At 37.1% G+C, this 20,512-nt stretch overlaps 2 long non-coding RNA genes across 3 annotated transcripts in view; one reads left to right on the forward strand and one right to left on the reverse strand.

Moving 5' to 3' along the window:
• The window catches only part of LOC143681040 (uncharacterized), a 29,034-nt gene extending 15,753 nt beyond the window's left edge, over window positions 1-13,281 (reverse strand). Inside the window, exon 1 of the long non-coding RNA XR_013174321.1 lies at window positions 13,147-13,281. This is a non-coding gene — a long non-coding RNA (uncharacterized LOC143681040). The remainder of the gene's footprint in view (window positions 1-13,146) is intronic.
• A 32-nt stretch (window positions 13,282-13,313) lies between these two features.
• On the forward strand, window positions 13,314-18,011 carry LOC143681041 (uncharacterized). 2 transcript variants are annotated; one of them, XR_013174322.1, is made up of 3 exons: window positions 13,323-13,425; window positions 17,357-17,392; window positions 17,657-18,011. It is a non-coding gene; the product is annotated as an uncharacterized LOC143681041 (long non-coding RNA). The 2 variants fall into 2 exon arrangements; XR_013174323.1 differs by lacking the exon at window positions 17,357-17,392 and having other exon boundaries at window positions 13,314-13,425.
• The last annotated feature ends 2,501 nt before the right edge of the window (window positions 18,012-20,512 follow it).

Raw genomic sequence — 20,512 nt, forward strand, 5'->3', positions numbered from 1 at the left:
TTATTGGGATATTTTCACACACATTCAGTCCATCCAAAGTATATAATTAGATTAGTTTTTGTTTTGATATGGATTTCCAATTGTTTCAGCTTCATTTGTTGAAAAACTACCCTTTCTCCATTGAAGTCACTTGGCTCCTTTGTCAAATATCAGTTCACTATATTTGTGTGGGTCTGTTTCTGAGTTCTCTATTCTGGTCCATTGATCTATTTGTCTCCTCTTTCTTAACTAACATCCTGTCTTTATCAATTTAGCTTATATTAAATGCAAATACGATAGTGTCAGTCCTTTTCTTCAGTACTGTGGTTTATTCTGGGTCTTTTGCCTTTCCATATATAGCATGTCCATCCACAAAATAACCTGCTGGGATTTCGACTGGTATTGTGCTGAATTTATAGATCAAGTTGGGAGAAAGTGACATAATAATATTGAGTCTTCTTATCCAGGAATATGGATTATCTCTCCATTTATTTAGATTTTCTTTGATTTCTTTCATCAGGAGTATTTTAGTTTGCTACAGCTGTCGAATGCAATATACCAGAAATGGGCTGGTTTTTATAATGGTGATTTATTAAGTTACAAATTTACAGTTCTGTTCTAGTTTGCTAGCTGCTGGAATGCAATATACCAGAAACAGAATGGCTTTTAAAAGGGGAATTTAGTAAGTTGCTAATTTACAGTTCTAAGGCCGAGAAAATGTCCCAATTACAATAAGTCCATAGAAACATCCAATCAAAGGCATCTGGGGAAAGATACCTTGGTTCAAGAAGGCCAATGAAGTTCAGGGTTTCCCTCTCAAATGGAAGGGCACACGGAGAACACAGTCAGAGTTTCTCTCTCATCTGGAAAGGTACATAGTGAACATGGTCAGGGTTTCTCTCTCGTCTGGAAGGGCACATGGCAAGAACAGCTTCATCTGCTAGCTTCTTCTCCTGGCTTCCTGTTTCATGAAGCTCCCTGGGAGACATTTTCCTTCATCTCCAAAGGTTGCTGGCTGGTGAACTCTGCTTCTCATGGCTATGTCATTCTGCTCTGCTCTCTCTGAATCTCTCATTCTCCAAATGTTTCCTCTTTTATAGGACTTCAGAAACTAATCAAGACCCACCCGAATAGGTGAAGACATTTCATCACCTAATCCAGTTAACAACCACTCTTGATTACATCACATCTCCAGGGAGATGATCTAATTACAGTTTCAAACATACAATGCTGAATAGGGATTAGAAGAAACGGCTGCCTTTACAAAATAAGATTAGGATTAAAACATGGCTTTTCTAGGGTACACACACCATTTCAAACCAGCACAAGTTCTAAGGGCAAGAAAATATCCAAAGTAAGGCATCAATAGGAGGATACCTTCAATGAGAAAAGGCCACCAGCATCTGGGACACCTGTCACATGGGAAGACATCTACTGGCCCTTTGCTCCCGGGTTCTGTTGCTTTATGGTTCCATGTGTCCTTGCTTGCTTCTCTGGAGACAACTCTCTGAGCTCTGTATCCTGTGGGTCTTCTCTTAGCATCTCAGAGAGATTTGTCTCTCTCATTCTGTCCTTTACTTGGTTTCATCTCTCTGGGCTATGTATGTCCCTATGTTTTCTGTCTTTTACTCTCTTCACAGAGGACTACATTAAAAGGATTAAGACCCATCTTGAATTGGCGGGTCCCATCTCCACAGAAGCAACCTAATTAAAACATCCCACCAACAAAAGGTCTCCACCCACACGAATGGGGTATATAAACAGCTTCAAACCAGCACAAGAAGTTTTGTTGTTTACCTCATACTGGTCTTGAAGAGATTTTTTAAAATTTGTACCCAAGGTTTTTTTTTTTTGGTGCCAATGTAAATGTTGTTTTAAATTTCAAGTTCTAATTGTTCATTACTGGCATACAGAAAATCAATTGGCTTTGTATATTAACCTTGCATTCTACAACCCTGCTATAAATATTTATTAGTGCCAGGAGTTTTTTTGTTGAATTTTTGGGATTTTCTATATAGACAATCATAGTGTCTGTGAACAAAGTTTTATTTCCTTCTTCCCAATATGCATACTTTTTCTTTCCTTTTCTTATTGCATTAGCAAGGACTTCCTTGCCTCTTATTTCCTATTTTAATGGGAAAACATCTATTATTGTGCCATATTTAAGTATGATGTTGGCTATAGGATTTTTGTAGTTGCTCTTTATCAGGTTCAAAGTTTCCCTCTATTCCTAGTTTACTGATTGTTTTTTATCATGAAGGGGTGTTGGATTCTGTCAAATGCTTTTCCTGCATCTATTGATATGATCACGTGATTTTTCTTAGTCTATTAATGTGATGGAATTCACTTATTGAATTACAAATATTTTCAAATATTTCAAATACTGAACCAGTTTTGAGGACCCAGACTCCCATTTGGTCATGGCATATAATTTTTCTTATATATTGTTAGATTTAAGTTGCTAATATATTCTTGAGGATGTTTGCATCTATCATATTGGTCTGTAATTTTCTTTTATTGTAATGACTTTGTCTGGTTTTGGTATTGGGCTAATGCTGGTCTCATAAAATGAGTTGGAGAGGCAGGATAAGATGGCAGCTTAGTGAGGTGTGGAATTTAGTTCATCCTCCAGAGTAGCAAGTAAATAGCCAGTACAAAACAACTGCTGGGGCTACATCAGTGACCGGACAAACAGCATACACCAGTCTGGATCAGATGGAACCGCTGAGACCCCACAGAGAACGCTAAGTCCCCCAAGCGCCACAGAGGCTAGTGCCTCTTTCCTACAGGTATGGCAGGTTGGTTCCCTGAGGAAAAAGCAAACATTTTACAAGGGTTTAGCTCATCCAAGCTACAATTGTGTATTTGACTACTGAAAATAAGCCCATAGCACAGATAAACCTGGAATAAGCACTAGGTACTAGGATTTTTGTCCTGGCACAGAGAAGGCAAGGCTGATGGAAAATTAAAAAAAAAAAAAAAGAGGCTTTTGAGTCAGACAGCAAAAAATACCCAACAAAAGGGGACACACAGCACCTGGAGATACATACCAACTTAAGCTCTTGACTGACAAATCCAGGAAGCAGGGGTCCTGCTCTGAAAAGGCTTGGGTTTTTTTTTGGCTTTTTTTTTTTTCTACTCCTTAACAGCTCATTAGATAGAAGTGAAAGCATTTTCAGGTTCTAGCACTGCCCCAAGAAAGGGCAGAACTAAGCTTGTTTGAGAGACAAAGTAACTAGCCAGGTGAAAGGAGTTAATTCCCTAAAGGCTGTACCTTCCCCAAGAGAAAGGTGGGGCCCAGTTTAAGTGGAATCACTCCTTCAAGGAATTCAGGCCCTGGGGACTGGAAAACTGAAGCAAGTAATGCCAACTTACAACCTCATCTTTGTCTCAACCACGCCCTGGTAGGGAGAGTCTGCCGAAATTAAAGGCATAACATCACTTTATGGTGGTGGGAAGCTGTGAACAGACAAGTATCACATGCTGGGCAGGGTAGGAAAAGCACAGAGTTGAGAGGTTTCATAAGAAAGTCTGTCAACCTGCTGGGAATCACCTTCAGAGAAAACTGATGCTAGCTACTTTTTCCTCCTGAGAGGAGGCCTGTGAAAAATCTGACTGGGGTCTATAATATCTGAGGAGACACTCTTCAAAGAAAAAAAATAAGCCCTATATAGGCAGGGCAAGAATCAGAAAAAAAAGAATTGAAAAATTCTGGTCAGTTAAACAGAACTATGCTAGATGTCTGGAATAAGGTGAACAGAATCTCAAAGAGCAGATAGAGAACAAAGCTATTCAGCAAGAAAATCCTAGGTTATAGAGTGAAAACAGCCTCCGGAATAAAATAATTAAAGAAATCAAATGCCTAGATGCCAGCAAAAAATAAGTCATACTAGGAAAACTGAAGATCTGGCCCAGTCAAAGGAACAAACCAACAATTCAAATGAGACACAGGAGTTGAAACAATTCAGAATGTTTGAACAGACATGGAAAACGTCATCAAGAATCAAATTATTGAATTGAAGGAGAATATAAAGAAGGCAAGGAATGAACAAAAATAAGAAATCGAAAGTCTGTAAAACATATCACAGAACTTATGGGAATGAAAGGCATGGTGGAAGAGATGGAAAAAACAATGGAAACCTACAACCTACAATGTTGGATTTAAAAAGGCAGAAAAGAGGATTATTGAACTGGATGACAGGACATCTAAAATTGACAAGCTAAAGAAAACATAGGGAAAAGGATGGAAAAATATGAGCAGGGACTTAGGGAACTGAAGGACAACATGAAGTGCATGAATAGACATGTTGACAGTATCCCGGAAGGAGAAGAGAAGGGAAAAGGAAGAGAAAGACTAATGGAGGAAATTATCACTGAAAATTTCCCAATTCTTATGAAAGACTTAAAATTACAGATCCAAGAAGTGCAGCATACCCCAAACAAAATAGATCCAAACAGACATATTCCAAGACACTTACTAATCAGAATGTCAGATGTCAAAGAGAAAAAGAGAATCTTGAAAGCAGCAAGAGATAGCAATCCATCACATACAAGGGAAGCCAAATAAGACTATGCACAGATTTCTCAACAGAAACCATGGAGGCGAGAAGACAGTGGGATGATATATTTAAGATACTAAAATAGAAAAACTGCCACCAAGAATTATATATCCAGCAAAACTGTCCTTCAAAAATGAGGGGGAAATTAAAACATTTTCGGACAAAAAATCACTGAGAGAATTTGTGACCAAGAGACCTGTTCTGCAAGAAAAACTAAAGGGAACACTAGAGACAGATAGGAAAAGACAGGAGAGAGAGATGTGGGGAAGGGTGTAGAAATGAAGACTATTAGTAAAAGTAAAAAGAAGAAAAATTAGATATGACATATAAAATCCAAAGGCAAAATGGTAGAAGTACTGTCCATAGACTAATAACACTAAATGTTAATAGATTAAACTCCCCAATCAAAAGACATAGACTAGCAGAATGGATTTAAAAACAGGACCCATCTATACGTTGTTGTTCTAGTTTGCTAGCTGCTGGAGTGCAATATACCAGAAACAGAATGGCTTTTAAAAACGGGAATTTAATCAGTTGCTAGTTTACAGTTCTAAGGCTGAGACAATGTCCCAATTAAAGCAAGTCTATAGAAATGTCCAATCAAAGGCATCCAGAGAAGGATACCTTGGTTCAAGGAGGTTGATGAACTTCAAGGTTTCTCTCTTAAGTGAGAAGGCCATGGTGAACATAGTCAGGGATTCTATCTCAGCTGAAAGGGCACATGGCAAACATGGCGTCATATGCTAGCTTTCTCTCCTGAGTTTCAGTTTCATGAAGCTTCCCGGGAGCATTTTCCTTCTTCATCCCCAAAGGTCACTGGCTGTTGGACTCTGCTTCTCGTGGCTATGTCATTCTGCTCTGCTCCCTCTGACTCACTCTCATTCTCCAAAATGTTTCCTCTTTTATAGGACTTCAGAAACTAATCAACATCCACCCAAATGGGTGAAGACATGTCGTCACCTAATGCATCTTAACAACCACTCTTGAATAAATCACACATCAGGGAGATGATTGAATTACAGTTCCAAACATACAGTACTGAACAGATTAGAAGAATCGGCTGCATTTACAAAACATAAATAGGATTAAAACATGGCTTTTCCAGAGTACATACATCATTTCAAACCAGCACAGCTGTATAGAGAAAATACATGTTAGACCCAAGGATAAACATAGGTTGAAAGTGAAAGGATGGGAAAAGATATGGCATGCAAACAACAATCAGAAAAGAGCACAAGCAGCTATACTAATATCAAACAAATTAGACTTCAAATGTAAAACAGTTAAAAGAGACAAAGAAGGACACTATGTATTAATAAAAGGAACAATTCAACAAGAAGACATAACAATCACAAATATTTATACACTGAGCCAGAATGTTCCAAAATACATGAGGCAAACACAGAAAGAACTGAAAAGAGAAATAGACACATCTACCATAATAGTTGGAGACTTTAATTCCCCACTCTCATCAACAGGCAGAAGATTTAGACAGATGATTGACAAAGAAACAGGGAATTTGAATGATACAACAAATGAGCTAGACTTAACAGACATTTATAGAACATTACACCCCACAACAGCAGTATATACATTTTTCTCAAGTGCTCAAGGATCATTCTGAAGGATAGACCATACGCTGGGTCACAAAGCAAATCTCAATAAATGTAAAAAGATTGAAATCATACAAAACTTTCCCAGATAATAAAGGAATGAAGGTGGAGATCAATAATATGCAGAGGGTCAGAAAATTCACAAATATATGCAGGCTCAACAACGCACTCTTAAACAACCAGTGGTTCAAGGAAGAAATCACAAGACAAATCAGTAAATATCTTAAACAAACGGAATTGAAAACACAACATATAAATGGGATGCAGCAAAGGCAGTGCTAAGAGGGAAATTTATTGCCCTAAATGCCTATATCAAAAAAGAAGAGGAAAAAAATTGAGAAATTAACTGTCCACATGGAAGAACTAGAGAAAAAACAGCAAACTAACCCCAAAGCAAACAAAAGGAAAGAAATAATGAATATCAGAGCAGAAATAAATGAAATTGAGAACATGAAAACAATCGAGAAAATCAACAAAACCAGAAGTTGGTTCTATGAGAAAATCAATAACATTGATGGATCCTTAGCAAAGCTGACAAAAAGAAGAAGAGAGAGGATGTAAATAAATAAAATCATAAATGGAAGAGGAGGCATAACCACTGACTCTGCAGAAATAAAGGAAGCAATGTGAGGATACTATGAACAACTTTATGCTAACAAACTCGACAATGTAGATTAAATGGACAACTTCATAGAAGGGCCTGAACAACCAACACAGACTCGAGAAGAAACAGACAACTTCAACAAACCAATCACAAGTAAAGAAATTGAATCAGTCATTAAGAAGCTCCCCCCTCCCCCCCCAAAAAAAGTCTGGGATCAGATGGCTTCACATATGAATTCTACCAAACACTCAAGAAGGAATTAGTACCAATCCAGCTCAGACTCTTCAAAAAAAATTGAAGAGAAGAGAAAGCTACCTAACTCATTCTACGAAGCCAACATCATCCTTATACCAAAGCCAGACAAAGATATTACAAGAAAAGAAAACTACAGACCAATCTCTCTTATGAATATAGATGCAAAAATCCTCAACAAAATTCTTGCAAATCGAATCCAGCAGCACATTAAAAGAATTATACACCATGACCAAGTAGGATTCATCCCAAGTATGCAAGGATGGTTCAACATAAGAAAATCAATTAATATAATATCCCATATCAACAAATCAAAGCAGAAAAATCCCATGATCATCTTGATTGATGCAGAAAAGGCATCTGACAAAATTCAGTATCCTTTCTTGTTGAAAACACTTCAAAAGATAGGAATAGAAGGGAACTTCCTCAACATGATAAAGGAAATATATGAAAAACTCACAGCTAGCATCATCCTCAATAGGGAAAAACTGAAAATTTTCCCTCTAAGATCAGGAACACGACAAGGATGTCCATTATCACCATTGTTATTCAACATTGTGTTGGAAGTAGCCAGAGCATAGAAAGAAATATAAGACATCAAAATTGGAAAGGAAGAAGTAAAACTCTCACTGTTTGCAGAAAATATAATACTGTATGTTGAAAACCCCCCAAAATCCACAGCAAAACAACTAGAGCTAATAAATGAATACTGCAAAGTGGCAGGTTACAAGATCAACACTCAAAAACCTATGGTGTTTCTATACACGAATAATGAACAATCTGAGGGGGAAATCAAGAAAAAAATTCCATTTACAATTACAACCAAAAGAATAAAATATTTAGGAATAAATTCAACTAAAGAGAAAAAGACCTATATAGAGAAAACTACAAGACATTAAAAGAAATCACAGAAGACCTAAATAAATGGCAGGGCATACCATGTTCATGGACTGGAAGACTAAATATAGTTATGATGACAATTCTACCTAAACTGATTTACAGATTCAATGTGATACCAAATTAAAACCCCAAAAACTTACTTTTCAGAAAGAGAAAAACCAATAACCAAATTTACCTGGAAGGGGAAGGTGCCCTGAATAGCTAAAAATATTCTGAGAAAGAGAAATGAAGTCGGAGGTCTCACACTACCTGACTTTAAGGTGTATTACGAAGCTACAGTGCTCAAAACAGCACGGTACTGGCATAAAGATAGATATACTCACCAGTGGAATCAAATAGAGTGTTCAGATATAGACCCTCTCATCTACGGACAACTGATCTCTGATAAGGCAGTCAAAACAGCTCACCTGGGACAGAACAGTCTCTTCAATAAATGGTGCCTAGAGAACTGGATATCCACATGCAAAAGAGTGAAAGAGGATCCATATCTCACAGTCTATACAAAAATTAACTCAAAATGGATCAAAGACTTAACATTAGATCTAAGACCATAAAACTGTTAGAAGAAAATGTAGGGAAATATCTTATAAATTTTATAACAAGAGGTGGCTTCCTAGACCTTACACCCAAAGCACGAGCATTGAAGAAATAAATAAACAAATGGGAACTCCTCAAAATTAAACAATCTTGTGCATCAAAGAACTTCATTAAGAAAGTAAAAAGACAGCCTACACAATGGGAGACAATATTTGGAAATGATATATCAGATACAGGTCTAGTTTCCAGACTATATAAAGAGATTGTTCAACTCAACAACAAAAAAACAGACAACCCAATACCAAAATGGGCAAAAGACTTGAACAGACACTTCCCAGAACAGGAAATACAAATGGCCAAAAGGCACATGAAAAGATGCTCAACTTTCCTGGCTATCAGGGAAATGCAAATCAAAACCACAATGAGATATCATCTCACACCCACCAGATTGGCCATTATCAATGAAACAGAAAACGACAAGTGCTGGAGAGGATGTGGGGAAAGAGGCACACTTATCCACTGTTGGTGGGAATGTCAAATGTTACAACCACTGTAGAAGGCAGTTTGGCGGGTCCTCAGGAAGTTAAGTAGAGAACTGCAATACGACCTGGCAATACCACTGCTATCTACTCAGAGGACATGAGGGCAAAGACACAAACGGATGTTTGCAAATCAATGTTTACAGCAGCATTATTTACAATCGTGAAGAGACAGAAACAGCCAAAATGTCCATCAACAGACGAGTAGGTAAACAAACTTTGGTATATACATATGATGGAATATTATGCCACTGTAAGAGAGAATAACGTTATGAAGTATGTAACATGAATGGACCTTAAGGACATTATGCTGAGTGAGATTAGCCAGAAACAAAAGGACAAATACTGTATGGTCTCACTGATATGAATTAACATTAATGAACGAATTTGGATAATTTCAGTTAAGAACAGAGGTCATCAGGAGATAGAAACAGGGTAGACATCGGCTAATTAGAAAGAAGGGATAAAGATTGTGCAACAGGACTGATTATAAAAATTCACAAATGGATAGCCCAATACTACCTAACTGTAATACTATAATGTTAGAACACTGAATGAAGCTGAATGTGAGAATGATAGAGGGAGAAGGCCTGGGGGCACAAATGAAATCAGAAGGAAAGCTATACGATAAAGACTGAGAAGGTATAATCTAGGAATGCCTAGAGCGTACAATGATAGTGACTAAATGTATAAATTTAAAAATGTTTTTGCATGAGGAAGTCAATATTGCAGGGTGTTGAAAATAGATGGTAATTAATATTTTAAAACTTTAACTTACGTGTGAGACTAAAGCAAAAAATTTTTATTTGGTACAAAATTTATATTTCAACTAGTGCATTTCCTAATACAACTTATGTGGACAGCTGAATTGAACGCTAAAAGTACATGGAACCTTGAGTAGGGCATGAGATTTTGCAGGTTTGTCCAGAGTGATGGCTAGATAAATCTCAGAAGGATTTGAACAGTGAATAAAAAAGTATTTGCAAAGTCCCCTTGGGGGAATGGTGAGAAAGGGGAAAAGTCAACTTCCCCAAGTGGAGAATTCCTGATAGTATCACAAGCAGTGGGGCCAACCAAAGCAATAGGCTGAGCCCCCAATTTTGGGGTTTGTTCATAAGAAACTTAACCCTGCAAAGGATAGGCTAACCCTACTTAAAATTAGGCCTAAGAGTCACCCCCAAGAGAACCTCTTTTGTGGCTCAGATGTGGCCTCTCTCTCTCAGCCAACATGACAAGAAAACTCACTGCCCTCCCCCTCTCTATGTGAGACATGACTCCCAGGGGTGTGGACCTTCCTGGCAACATGGGACAGAAATCCTAGAATGAGCTGGGACTCAGCATCAAGGGATTGAGAAAACCTTCTCGACCAAAAGGGGAAAGAGAGAAATGAGACAAAATAAAGTGTCAATGGCTGAGAGATTCCAAACAGTCAAGGGGTTATGCTGGAGGTTATTCTTACACATTAAATAGACGTCACCTTTTTAGTTAAGGTGTAATGGAGAGGCTGGAGGGAACTGCCTGAAAATGTAGAGTTGTTCTCTAGTAGCTATGTTTCTTGAAGATGACTGTATAATGATATAGTTTTCACAATGTGACTTTGTGATTGTGAAAATCTTGTGTCTGATGCTCCTTTTATCTACCTTATCGACAGATGAGTAAAACACATGGATTAAAAATAAATAATACGGGGAACAAAAATTAAAATAAATGTAGTAGATTGAAATGCTAGTGATCAATGAAAGGGAGGGGTAAGGGGTATGGTATGTGTGAATTTTTTTCTGTTTTCTTTTTATTTCTTTTCTGAATTGAGGCAAATGTTCTAAGAAATTATCATGATGATGAATATACAACTGTGATGATACTGTGAGTTACTGATTGTATAACAAGAATGGAATGATCACATGGTAAAAAAATTATATGTGCTTGTATATTATTGTTATCAATAAAAATTTAAAATATATATTTACATATGGCTTCATAAAATGAGTTGGGAAATCATCCTTCCTCTTTTAAGTTTTTGGAAGAGTTTGATAGAACTTGTATTATTTTTTTCTTCAATGTTTCATAAAATTTGATGCCAGATAATGAAATTATATTGGTCGGCAAATTTCTATTTTTTCAGGTTTTAATGACAAACTATTTCTTAAATAGTTGTAGGACTATTCAGCTTATATGTTTCTTCTTGGGTGACATTTGATAGTAGTGCATTTCACCTGAGTTGACAAATTTATGAGTACAGAATTGCTCGTAGTGTTCCCTTATTAACTTTTTTAATGCCTGTTGGTGTCAAGTGATATCCCTTCTTAGAGGATGTTATAGTTATGATCTACAGTAAAAAACTGATGACAAAGGAGAGAAAAGGGCAAAATTGCAGCTATATAGATCACAAATTTCATTATCACTGGCTCCTTTTGGTCCTTCAATTGCATATCCAGTCAGACCTATTGATTTGTCCTTGCCAATATTTCTTGAAACTTACCCCCAATTCCAAATAGCGCTTGGCACAGCTCTTCAACATTTCCTGCCTAAACTATTCCACCTGTCACCTAATTAGTCTCACTGCCTTTTCTTACTTTAATTCTTCCTTCACCGTGGCCAGATTTATCTTTAGACCTCGAATTGTTCTCCACTGCCTATAAGATAAAGGCCCTCCACATCTGATTTAGTCCTGCCTTTTGAAATTTAGTTCACTTTACTTCTCTAAATCAGGGATATTTAATACGTCTGTTTCAGGAGGTGGTGGTGGTAGTGGTGGTAATGAACCCCTACAACTAAGTAGAAAATATTTTCATGAGTATAAATTTTATGTCCAGAACAGAGTCTATACCTTTTATTAGATGTCAAAATGATTTTTTTAAAAGTGCTAAGTGAAACCTTCAAATTAATCCTTGTCTCTATGTGAAGAACACACTACATTGACTTTTCACTTCAGTACAGAGATCTCTCCTCTCTGAACTTAGATTCACAAACCCAGCACTTAACTATTTGTCCGAAGTCACTCCTATTGAGTGTATTTACTGCGTAACTGAGTTGGCATTTACCTGCTATTTTACTTAGTCTTTTTATGAATAAATGTCATCTCTTTCCTTGAGATCAGGAACTAAATCTTTGAAACCCCAATTATCACTGGTGCTCTACATAAATGGGGTGATCAAATGTTTGTTAAGAACAGTGATAATGTTGAGGGTCATACTGAGGTAGGGGAAGGAGACTAGTTAGTAGGCACTGTGTTAGAAGTACATCCTTAAGGAGGCTTAAGCACATTTTGTAAATGCAAAGTATTATCAAGCTCATAGTTTAGATAAAAACTGAACACTCAAGGGTCTGTGTGAGGAGAGCTCTGAGAAGGAAGTTTTAGAGCAGAAATCAACATTCAGAAACACGGGCACTCTACACCGCATTCAGGAAAAATTCCTCAGAAGAAGCAATTAAAAGGGGAAAGAGTGAGGAATGAAATAGTAATCAGTCTTGGAGTCAGCTCCAAACGGTATTCAAATTTCAACTCTACCACATTCAAGTTATGTTACCTTGAGCAAATTATTTTTTTTATGCCTCGGTTTTCCCATTTGTAAAATGAGAATAATATAAGTATCTAATCTAAAGTTTGTTGCCAATATTAAATAATTCGGGTAAGGCATTTAAGTTAGGGCTTTACTCCTAAGGCACCTGTTAGTTATTAGTAAGAGAAGGGTTTGTGTTCTTTAGTAAGGGAGGGAGGCCTGCTAAGAGAGATGATCCCTGGAATCAATTTTTTGTTAGAATGGGAAGAGGGAAGATTCGGAAACCTACAGCGAGGGTGTATTACCAAAGGGAGTTCGGGGAAACTGTGTGTTTGGCAGTCGTTTTTTGGTGTGTCTGCGAAAAAGGAAGAGGTTAAAGAAGGGCAGCCTAAAATAAACCCTCAGGAGAATTTAGGCGAATTCTGCGGCCGTTTAGGATTAAGCGTTCAGGAGAAAAGACACACCTAGGGAAACTTTTAAGACTGGAAGCGACCTATTTAAGAAGAGGAGAGGGGTGGAAAACAATCGAGGCAAGTACCAGAAACGGTAAGGGGCATAAAGGGCGTCCGGAGTGGGCGAGGTGGAAAGAACTGCAGGCGCTGACTCTACCGGTTGGCCCTCTCAATCTTTCTAGCCACAGCACCAACTGGGAACACCACTTACTGGAAACTGAAGAGAAAATGACCTTAAAAGCCAAGCTCTATGGCCCCAACTGGAGGATGCGGAACACAGCCAAGCGCCGCGGGGTGACGGGCGGGGCAGAAGGGGGCGTCAAGGCGCGCGTTTGCCAGCCCGCCGGAAACGCCCGCCTACGACGCAGAGCGGGGCGGGGCGGAAGTGGCTTTTCCGGCGCTGCGGGCCCTCACGTGCCTTGACGGCGGAGGTTGCTTGGACACGTCCCGGGCCAGTTCTTAGGCTTCTTCTGCAGCATGGAGGATTTCGGTACGCTTTGTGGAGAAGCGCAGACCCCAAGGCCAGGTTTTGTTATAGATTGTCGCCACGTGGCAAAATCTGGCCGGGATTTGTTTGTAGATTTGTCCTAGATTTGATGTCATTACAAAATTAACACTTAGCGGTGTGGTTATTTCCCCCGTGTTCTCGACTTCCCACGTTCTTCATGTTTTGCACATTTTTTTAGTTTTGTTCCTATTGTAAAGGTGACTTTCACGCTTAATGGACTATTATTGTACTCCACGATACGGTTGGTCTTTAGCATTTGATTTACCTGGTTATCTTGCCGAACCTTTGTATTGTAATAATTTCATAAGTCGTTCTCTTGGATCTTGTAGGTGAGAATTATCTGTAATTAACAATTTTGGCTTGCCCCAAGAGTCCACTACAACACTGAATAGACTTCCTGGAAAGAAAGTAGTCTCAGGTGTACTTCTTGGATAGAAAGAGTATTTCTTTCCAGAAGTTATTTGGAATGTATGTGTCTTATGTTTCATTCCTAATGTTTTCTACAGGTTTCTAGTAGATACTGCTTAAAAATAAAATCAAAAGCAATTCAACCAATTTTATTGGTTCTTAAACTCAGAAGTGGATGTTGAGTTTTACCGAGTACTTTCAGTATCAGTATTTTTAGATACTGATGGCTTTTCTTCATTACTCTACAATAATAGAGTTTTCTAATGTAGAGCTTTCCTGACAATCCTGGCATGCATTAGTCTTTCAGTATATTGCTAGATGCAAATTGCTGTGTATTTCATTTAGAGTTTTTGCATCTCTTTACATAGGTGAGATTAGCTTAGAGTTTTCTTTTGATGTCCTTGATTGGTTCTGATATCAGGTTGTACTAGATCTCAAAATTAGTTTGATAGATTCTTTTTTTTATGCCCTGGAATAGACATAATATGTAAACGATCTGTTCCTTAAAGGTGTGGTGGGTTTTTAAGGAGTACATATTTAATATCTTCCATGATTATTGATCTAGCATTTGTTGTGAGCTTCTTAGGACACTGACTATTTTCTAGAAAAGTATCCATTTCATCAATATTTTCTAATTTATTGGTACAAAATTACACATGGGTTTCTTAAAATTTTTTGAAATCATGTTGTTCCCATTCATATATAGTCTATTGGAGTTTTTTTTTTTCTTCTTGTTCACATTTATCAAACCAGCTTTTGGTTTTATTGATCAACTCTTGTTTTAAAAGATTTTTTCTTTCAATTTTGCCTTCATTGAGTTCTCCCTTCTTATTTCTTTGGATTTATCTTGCTCTTTTTGTATAATCTTGAGTTGAAAGAATCTTGAGTTGTAACTTATTTTCTTTAAAAATGTTAATATGAAATATTACAAACTCATAGAAAGTTACAGAGAATAAGATAATGAACACCCATGTCCTGACTACCTAACTTTACCACATTTTAACACTTTGCCACATTTGCTTCAGATTTTATTTTGGTAATAAAGTATTACATATTCAGTCAAGCTCCCTATGAACCCTTCACAATTTAATTCTCCTTCCCACTGTCTCTAAAGTTAACTACTCCCCTGAATTTTGTATCTATTATTCTCACGCACACTTTTATATTTGCTAAATATATACATAGCTGAATAAATAACATAGCACTGTTTTGCATGCTCTTAAACCTAATATACATGACATCGTTTTGTAGCTTGCTTTTATCACTAAAAGTCATTTTGTGAAATTTATCTATATTGCTTCATGTAGCTTTAGTTATTTTTTTTTTCATTTTGACAGCTGAACTGCATTCCATTGTATGACTATATCACAATTTACCCATTCTCCTGTTGTTGGTCATTTATAATCCCAGATTTTTGCCATTACAACATGTGTTAGTGGACATTATTGTACACGTCTTCTTAGCCACATGGCAAGAATTTCTCTAGGGTATTTGTCTAGAAATGGAATTGCAAGGTGGAAGGGACTGCACAATTCATCTTTATTTGATATTATCAGGTTGTTCTCCACTGGTTGTACCCATTTCCCCTTCCACCAGTATGAGTCTCTATTGTTCCATATCCGTGTCAACCATTGGCATTTTCAGGGTTTTACATTTTTGTCCATCTAATGGGTGTTAATGGTATGTTACTGTGGTTTAAATTTGTATTTTCCTGATTACTGGTGAGGTTGAGTATGTATTCTCTTCTGTTAATTGCCTGTTCATATCCTTGGACTTTCCCTTTTTTTTTATTGGGTTTTTCTTTATCCATTAATCCATATGGTCTCTATAATTATACTAATCCTCAGTGTTACATATTTTTGCGCTCAATAACTTGTTTTTCATTTTGCTTAAGGTGTCTTTCCATGAACAGAAGTTTAAAATTTATTATAGTCAAATTTATCCATCTTTTTTTTCCTTTTCTGATTTGGTGTTTAAATCTCATTTGATAAACCCTTTCCCAGCTCAATTTCAAAAAGATATTTTCCTTTGTTTTCTTCTAAAATATTTAAAATCATTAATCCCTCTGGAACATATTATTGTGATATAGAGGTCTAATTTATTTTCTCCAAATGCTTTATTCTTTCCCAGCTAGTTGAATTCTCCATTCTTCTCTTTTGACTTTTAGTGTCCCTTCCATTCTATATCACATTTCCATATGTGTGTAGGTCCCTTTCTGGGCTGTCTCTTCTGCTTCATGGGTCTACTTGTCTGTTTCCAGCACCAGTGTTACCCTGTCTTAATTACTATAGCTTTAAAATAATTCTTGATGTTGGGTCATTATGTCCTCCCACCCTGTTGTTTTGCAGAAATTGTCTTAACTAGTTTATTTATCTTTCAAACATGTTTTCTAATAAACACATTTAAATCTATACATTTTATTTAGGCATCACTTTGGATCCAACTCCTCTGTTTGGATATGAATATACATTTTATTTAGGCATCACTTTGGATCCAACTCCTCTGTTTGGATATGAAGTACTCTCATCATCTTTCAGTTTTAACTTTAAGTTGTAATTTCAATTTTTATTCCCTCTTTAACCCAACAGCTGTTTAGAAAGATGACATTTCCAGGTGTTTAAATATTTTTTTCCCTATTTCTATAATAGGTACCTGTTATTTCTGACTGTTCAGTGTCCCTTACTCCTTTAATAGAGTCCTTGTTTTCCTTTAGAAATAGCTGTTTCCCATTCTCAATAATTGTGGTTTAGGTTGAAGTAACTTCCATCCCTGGCTTCAGAAGTGGGTAAATGAGCCACGCTTGGGCAGTGAAAGTCCTACCACCTACTGGTCACGATGAGTGGTTTGAGCCAAGGACCCAGGACCCAAAAGAATTAGTTCTGTTCCAAGAGTTGTTGACATTATTGAGAAGTTCTCCATCATCTGGGGTTGCTGAACTGATAGGAGGTAATTCTGGAGATTCTATTTGCCATTTTGCTTCTGTGAGGGGAAGATTCTTCTGAAAAAATGAACATAAGGAACATGGAGCCAAAAAGAGAAAAAGTAGGTCCAGCCATACCTGGAGCCAAAAATAAGTGAGCTTTCATTTAAGTGAGCCAGTAATTTTTCCTCCCCTTTTTTGGGGGCGTGGGTGGGTAGGGAGGACTATGCCCAATCTAACTGCTTTTCTTTTTGTTGTAGCTGTCAGTTTTATTGTAATCTGCAACTTTTTAAAATGTAATGGCTTCAGGAGCAGAGAACATGTCCTGTCTAATTTCTGCTATTTTGAATTTATTGAAATTCCTTGTGTACTATGAGTCAGTTGTTTGGAATTTTTTATGTGTGCTTGCAATGAATATTCTTTTTAATTGATTCTCAATTAAATCCAGATTGTGTTATTTAAATAGTCTGTAGTCTAATTTTTTTTTGTCTATATGATGTTGATTTATAAGAGAGTTGTATTAAAGTGTTTTACTGTGATTGTAGGTATATCAGTTTTTCCTTGATTTTTTTTTTGCCTGGGCAGGTACCAGGAATTGAACCCGGGTCTCTGGCATAGCAGGTGAGAACTGTACCTGCTGAGGCACCGTGGCTTGCCCTTTCCTTGACTTCTGTGAGGAAATGTTTTAGACTTTCTATATGTTACGTATAAAAAGTGTTCATTGTAATTATAATTTCTTGGAAAATTATTACTTTTATAATATTATAAAAATTATTTTATAATAATAATATTATAAAATTACTGTTCTGTCTCCTTTTATTTTTTCCTGGAATTCTCTTTGGTCTGATATTTACATGGTTATATCTGGTTTCTTCATTGTTGGAGATGGTTCTCTGAAGGCTCTAGCGGTTGGCTGTCGGCCGAGGGCATGAGCATCGGAACACCGTGCTTGGCTGATGCGGACAACAGCTGAAGCAAATGTTTTCAAGGACACTGACTCAAGAGCCCAAAGAGACCTGAATAGAAAGCATTGTGATAAGAAATAAACGGTTCCTGAGACAAAGAGCTGGGAAACAAAGCTTGTAGCTTTGCAAGCATGAAAAATATTCAAAAATAATCTTGCTTTGATTATACTCCCTGAAACAGTTTCCATGTAAGAACACAATAAATTTGTGGACATCAGTTTATTCGGGGCTCTTGCTGCTGATGAGCTTGAGTCCCCTGATGCCACTTAACTAACTTCTTGTGTCTGTCGTTTCTTAATCCTGTGCGGCACCCCTTCTTCTCTCTGTTCTCCAGGGAAATCCCGACACTTCATGTTAACACTTTGCCTGATATATCTTTTCCTTATAAGAAGCGTATTATGAAGTGTTTCATAAATAAATAATGACAGTGTATATACAGTGCCCCAAAAGTGTAAGTACTCAGTACCATTGTCTCTGTAACTCTTCTGTTTACCTCATTAACCCCATCCTCTGAATTTTGTCAGTCTCCTACATCATAGCTTTGTTACATATGTAAATATTCCTAAGCAACATATGCTTGAGTTTTGTGCTGTTGCTCTTTATATAAATGATCTTATATTTTACTTGTTTGTTCATTCAACATTGTGTGTGAGAATCATCTAGTTGAAGTATAAAACTGAAGTTATTCTTTTTAAATGCTATATAGTAGCTCATTGTATGAATATACTGTAGATTACTTATCAGTTCCTAGTAAGGATAGACATTTGGAGGATTTTTTCCTTTTTTTTTTTTTTTTTTTTGCTATTACAAACAGTGCTGATAATAAATTTGTGTATGTCTGCTGATGCACATATGCAGGAGCTTCTCTGGATCGGTACCTAGTTAAGGAGTTGTTAACTTGTTTTGCTTTAGAAAATGTTTTTAAAAGCATATGCCAGGCTGGCCACGGTGGCTCAGCAGGCAAGAATGCTTGCCTGCCATGCCAGAGGACCCGGGTTCGATACCTGGTGCCTGCCCATGTTAAAAAAAAAAAAAAAAAGAAAGCATATGCATGTTCTCTTCCGTCCCCATTTAAGAGATTCACTCTTTTAATAGTAAAATTTAGCTCACTTTTATGTGTTTGAACTTATTTCTAAATTGTTATTTCTGTTTATCTTGCTTCCTGTTGTATTCTTCTTTTCTGCCTTTGGTTTATGAATTGAAGTATCTTTTTCAGGTTTGTTTGTTTTTTCTCTCTCTCTGGTAGTTTCAAAGTTATACATTCTATTTTTATTCTAGTGGTTACTCTTACATTGTAAACTTATTAACATCTTAATATAAATTTGTAGAGTCAATAAGTCTCCATTTGAGGCAGTCTTGCATAGTGTTTAAGAGTAGAGGCCCTGAAGCCGGACTGCCTGCTAATCCTTCCTCTACCACTTATGAATTATTACATGTCCTCTCTGTGCCTCAGTTGCGTCCGCTGTAAAATGGGATAAAGTAGTATCTACCTCATGAGGTTATTTGAGGATTAACCTGCTTATGTATATATATATATATATATATATATATATATATATAGTTCTTAGAACAGTTACTGGCAAATATAAAGTAAAAAATATATAGCCATAATATTTTTTTTCAAAGAGAAAAAGAGCTTATAACTAGCGTGTAGTAGGAGAGCGGATGGCCTAGTGGCCCAAAATCTGTCTCTCCAAGTTTAGGGGGTTCAAGGTTTTTAAGGAATTTCGCAAGGGGAAATGAAGTCATTTCAAGTAGCAAGTTCAAAGCAGAAAAGGAGACAGTGTTATCATTTCAACAGGAGAACATAAGGAGGGGAGGCAGAGCTAGCACTTCTGTAATACAGGTAGCCAAAAGGAAGGGAGACAAGTTATCTTTCAATAGTAGAGCCTAGCTGATATGATTTACAAATGTTTGGGGCTGAAGCTAGTTAATGGCTGATTTCAAATTTTCATTAACATTAGGGCCTTTGCCCTACAAGAAAATGGCCAGATAAAAGGGATAACAACACTTCCAGTCACAAAGGCATAGGATAAGGGCTTTTACAATCATTTCAGATAACAGGGCAGCTGAATTATAGTTTAGGGATTTCAGGTATTCCCCTCTGTCTACTCCAGTATCCCAGAAAGCAAAAAGAAATATGATTCAGTAATCAAAATCATCTCTTAAATTCTAATTTCTTGGTTACAATTCCTCCTCATTTGAAAATTATTTCTCAATCTTGAGGGATATCTGGGTGATGACTCTCTGACTGCTTCAAGCTGAAAAGGTTATCATTAAGGGGCAGAGGAATGAAATGAAGACACCAGTTGTTCTTGGAAAATCCAGTATTTCTGCGTTTCAGAATTTCTATGGCATTAGAACAATCTGGGGATTTAAAGCCCCCTGAGATGATTTGCCAGTGTTGGTGCTAAAGTTAGGCAAGTGGGTTCCATTCCCTCTTATGGAGGATTCATCTCTATTTTTATCCTGGGTTTTAGCAACAGATTGATAGGTTTTTCAGCTGCTCTTCTGGGGCTCCAGTGCCTTGGGATTTGTCCCTTCTGGAGGTCGCCAAATTGTTACTGGACAATGGCTGTGGATTCTTTTGCCCAATGAGCTCAATAACTGATTCCTGAGACACTGGGGTTTCAAAGAGACGAAGCGTTTGTTACTAGGTACATAGAAGGAGAACAGTTGTTAGTGTTCCAAAATCTGTCCCCCATAATTTTTTATTCCTACTCCCACCTCCAAACAAGATAATTTTAGCATGGTTTTTTACATTTACTATCATCTT

This window comes from Tamandua tetradactyla, chromosome 4 (genome assembly GCF_023851605.1).
Source record: "Tamandua tetradactyla isolate mTamTet1 chromosome 4, mTamTet1.pri, whole genome shotgun sequence".
In the NCBI taxonomy this organism is placed as follows: Eukaryota; Metazoa; Chordata; class Mammalia; order Pilosa; family Myrmecophagidae; genus Tamandua; species Tamandua tetradactyla.